This window comes from Condylura cristata, unplaced genomic scaffold (assembly GCF_000260355.1).
Source record: "Condylura cristata isolate star-nosed mole 26May11 unplaced genomic scaffold, ConCri1.0 scaffold00028, whole genome shotgun sequence".
NCBI classification, from domain to species: Eukaryota; Metazoa; Chordata; class Mammalia; order Eulipotyphla; family Talpidae; genus Condylura; species Condylura cristata.
The window spans coordinates 12,455,288-12,459,870 of NW_004567129.1; the positions used below are offsets into that span (position 1 = coordinate 12,455,288).

The 4,583-nt window shown below is 55.8% G+C and overlaps 1 non-coding gene across 1 annotated transcript; it reads right to left on the reverse strand.

The window, feature by feature from the left end:
* Window positions 1–3,379: 3,379 nt before the first annotated feature.
* TRNAG-GCC lies at window positions 3,380–3,450 on the reverse strand. Its single transcript has one exon. It is a non-coding gene; the product is annotated as a tRNA-Gly (tRNA).
* Window positions 3,451–4,583: the final 1,133 nt, after the last annotated feature.

Genomic DNA, 4,583 nt, shown 5'->3' on the forward strand with positions numbered 1-4,583 from the left:
GCTGGCCCAAGGAGAATGGCAAGCTTGCATTAATGCTGTACCTTCTACAGTGGCCAGAACAGGTATCTGTAAGTGTCTATGCACTGTCCATCTGCCAGGTGACGTGGGTAATTTTCTGTCCTCTCTGGATGTTGCAGATGTGAAAGTAACTACAAATGTGAAAATATGCCAAAGGGACAGACACAGAAGCAAGATGACACAGCAGTGCAGGGGTTTACCTTGGAGCATCGCGTTTGTTCCATGTGGCCTTGAGTGGATGAATCAGGACCATGAAGGGGGGCTGCAGCGTCACCACCTTCTTTCCCAGTAAGCCCCTGCTCTGCACTGTCAGCACCCCAAGGGCTCATTGCTGCAGGTCTCCCTCCCTGTTTCTCACCGAGAGCAGACACTGAATAAACATTCTTGGTGATTGTGTAGCAGGAAATCCTGAGAAAAGAAAATGGAGCAGACCCACAATTATTATTTGATCACAGTTAGGAGGAAAGGGGATGGGCTCTGGAAGGGGCCTGGGAGTCAGAGTAAAACTGGCGTTTGATCCAAATCCACAAACAAAACATGGAATTAGTAATGGGGGTCCATTCACGCACTGAGCAGACAGCCACTGCGCACCTACTGAGTGCAAGGCCCTGCATTTTACCCAGGAAGCAGGACTTCCCTCCCCGTCCCACCATGCAAAGCTCTCCTGAGAGATGAGGAGCCAGAATGAGATCACCTGCCTGTGGCCAGCGAGAAGGCAGCGGCAATGCTTGACTTCTCAGTCCTTCCCTGAATCGAATCCAGCAGAATCATCTGCTGCTGAGAGGGGGAGCAGCAGGGTGTCCAATTCCCAGCCCAGGCCAGCTTCTTACTTTGTTCCTCACTCAGAGCCACCCCTCTGGGCCCATTCCCAGTGCAGCCAGCCCAGAGGCTTAGCCCCAAGGCAGCTGTGGGGCGTGGGTCTGGCTGGGCAGGCGAGTGGGTGGGTGGGCAGACAGACAGCAGAGAACACTTGAGAATGAACCCCGAGCAGGGCTGGGTGTCTTCTCAGGGCCCACAAGGATCGCAGACATCATCCCTCCTGCCTTTTCACGGTATCACTCCCAAATTTCAGGACCTGGGTGATGGGGTCCATTTCCATGGTGGGCTTGGAGAAATAGCGGGATACCTTCCCACGCCTGTGGGCTTTTTAGGTTCAAAGTGAGCCAAAGGGACCATTTGTCTCAGTGCCATGGCCCCCCAACTATGGAGACAGCCCCCCTGGAGACTAAGCCCAGGTCCATCAGGAACTAGCCGGCTACTCACTGACCAGAGGTGGGTGCTCCCATGCCCTGCCTCTCCAGGGGCACAGGACACCCTCTCAAAGCTGAGGAACAAGGAAGCAAGTGGGCCACACGCACTTCACCCCTCCTCCCTCTTCTCAAACTCTCATGCTCCTCTCCTGTTCCCTTCAGACATAGACATGGCTCGAGAACCCCAGCGCAGCCTCGGAAGGGCAGGCCAGAAGAGACCTCAGGGCACGGCCATCTCCTGGTGAGTCTGTAGGGGTTGCCTGAGGGGGCGGCTGGTTGCTGGCTTGTGTGGGGCTCTGGGTTCCCCTAACCCCAGGAGGCTTGCTCAGTATAGTGGGCACCACTTCAGCCATCTCAGGCTGCCTGGTCAACTTACTGTGGCTCCTGGAGGCCCCTTCTCCCTGTCTGTAAATGGAGGGAGCTGGCCCACTCATTCCAAGCCCCTTCAGGCTGAAGAAACCCAGCAACCATCCTGTGGCAGAAGCAGGGGGTCCCCTCCTCCTGACTGAAGCCAGGGCGCAGGGTCTTCCAACAGGACTTCTTGTGGGATCCCTGCGATGCTTGGGAAGTAGCAAAAGGGAAACTTTCTGAATGAAATCTTACTCCATACTTGGGAAAGTTAAAGAAATCTTACATTTTACTTTTTTTTTTTTGCCTGACCCCTCATTTTAAAATTTTAAAGAAACTTTAACTTTTAAACATTTTCAGAAAGGAGCTCAACAACCTCCACCAGCCAATGCACCATTTTCACTGGCGTCACCAGGGTGTTTGTGAACCCTGGCGGCCTCTTGGTCCCCTCAGCTGGTCATCTCTGACAACCTCACTCGGCTCCCGGCTCCACTGTGGGCACTTGAGGGGTTTTTCTGTCTCGCTGGTAGGGAGGCCGAGGGGACACTGTTAGGAAGGTGCAGGAGCTGTAGGTTCTGGTTTCCTTTGGGTTTCGCTTGAGCTCATCTGTGGAATGACAGGGCTTATCTGGGCCTGCTGAAGAAGTCTTTGCATCTCCAGGCTGACCTTGAGAGACACTAGGTCAAACCTCACCTTACCAGCAGCAGCCTAAGCAGCTGAGTCACCCAAGAGTCTCCAGCGTGGGGCCCGTGTGTGGGGTCTTGGAGTAGAAGGGGATACATCTCACAGACTTAAGGTGCATCTTCAGTCATGCAGAACTCCATATGCTGTGCATTGGCGCGCCTAGCCTCTGTGAGATTTCTCCAGGGGCTGTGCTCACGGGATTTTGTATAGATTTGAGTGAGGGGAGGTAAGGAATCTCCCTCCACAGTTCTCTCATGGGTCTGTCACTGGTCAATTTTGAGACCCTCTCTCTGTTCTTTAGCTCCAGTCATCCTCTTCAGGTTTCATATTTTCAAACCCAGACCCTTACCCAGCAGGCTGAGACCAGTCCTGTCAAGCCTCCCGAGGAGCACTTTTGGGTGGGGGTCACAGGCTGGGGCACAGAGAAACACTGGGGAGTGATGACAGCCCTCCCCAGAGGCTTGAGTTCCTGTGAGGGGAGGACTCTGTTAGACCCAGACTCGCCCAGCAGCTCTGTCAGGCCATGAGGGTCTGGGGCAGCAGCAGGTGGGGGAGCTGCGGCTGTGGCCCTTTGGGATGGTGCGAGGGCTGGTCAAGTCTAGCCCGCTGATTCAGGCCTCCTCAACCTGAAGGATTGCCCCAGGTCCCGCCCACTCACCCCTAATCCTGAGGACCGCGAAGAGGTGACTTGACCTCCGCTCACTGCGCTTTGATTCTCTTCTCACAGGAAGCCCGGGTTTTTGAAAAGCAACCGTTGCACTACCGACCCCTTGAAACCAAGTTGTAGCCTTTTGAGGGAAAAGGGTGAAGACAACCCAACCCGGGCACAAATTCTCCTCTTACTTATAGCTCTGGGTGGCGCCGCAGCCTGGGGTTGGAGGGAGATGACGCGGGAGGGCCCCCTCCCTTCTGCAAGCCCGACTCTAGCCGCGCATGCGCCCTAGCCCCCAGTCCGTCGGTCTCCACTCGTACTTTTGCGGCGTCCGTGGCAAGCGGTCCTTGGTCGGTGAAAACCCACTCCCGTGAACACGTCGGTCTTAGCTACTTGGAAAGCCCACTTAAGGAAAAAAAGTCTGCTGTGCATTGGCCGGGAATCGAACCCGGGCCTCCCGCGTGGCAGGCGAGAATTCTACCACTGAACCACCAATGCGCGGTAAGATGGGCCTCGTCAACGCAGCTCAGGAGCTCTGCTCCGACTCCGCGCATCCTGACTCACTCCTCCGAAAATCCCCATCCAATAGGAAGGGATGAGACCGGGAGTAGGGAAGGGGAAGGGAGTCCCGTCAGCCCGAGGGAACTTCAGTCAGCGAGAATTTTTCTCTCCCATCGATCGTGCACTTTTAAGATTCCTCACCTTGAAATCGGTCCGACCCCCCACCCCCCGGCCCTCCCTACTTGGTCGCCCCTAACCCTGGTAGGGGTAATGGGGGCTGCCTGTTTCGTGCACTGCGCCAGGAGGCGGGAACCGGTCTGCTCTGCCCTCCACTAGTGTGTTTTGCTTTCTCCAAGGATTTGCCTCCAAACACCGGAATCAGCATCGCTGCGGTTTCCTGGCCGCCTACCTATATACTTCCTGAAGCCAGAAAGGGGGCGTAGGGGTGACTGGAAATCCCACCTTCGTCCGGGGCCCCCAAACGTTCTCCATTCAGTCCCAGCGGCCCGCATGGGCTTGACGCTTGAACTGGGAGTGTGGATTCAGCACCAAATAGGTGGATTCAGAAACGTCACTGCGCCCAGCCCGCCTCCCTCCGACCCCCCTCTATTCGAGGAGGCCCATTCCCAGGTGACCTGAAGCTCCTGCAGCTGTGTCCACAAAGGGCCTTCCAGCTGTCACTCTGAACTGATGCCCCAACCCTCCTGGGCACTAGTTCCCCAGAATGCACAGGAGGTGCATGAAGGTCCCCAGTCCTTTCAGGGCCTGGGAAAAGGTGGCTTGGTCACTGCTCTAACCCTGCCTGGCTGACCCTGCCAGACTGAACCTGCCAGTGCTAGGCTCTACATCCTGGCCTCTCCCACACAAGGATTAAAGGCTCTCACACCCCCACCAGGGCTTTGGGCTTAACTCTTCCCTTTCATCCTTTGCCAGTCTAAAGCTCAGAACATGAAGAGGGTGGGGGGAGGGAGGGTTGCTCTCTGGCATGCCCTCTTGTCACCTGAAGCCATCTGGAAAGTGCCCCTTCTCAGAAGCCAGCCAGAGGGGAAGCCAGTTTGCTGTGGTCTTACAGGTGAACTTGTGCAAGGCTTGGTCTCTTTTGGTTGAGAATTCCAGGATTCCAAGGAAAA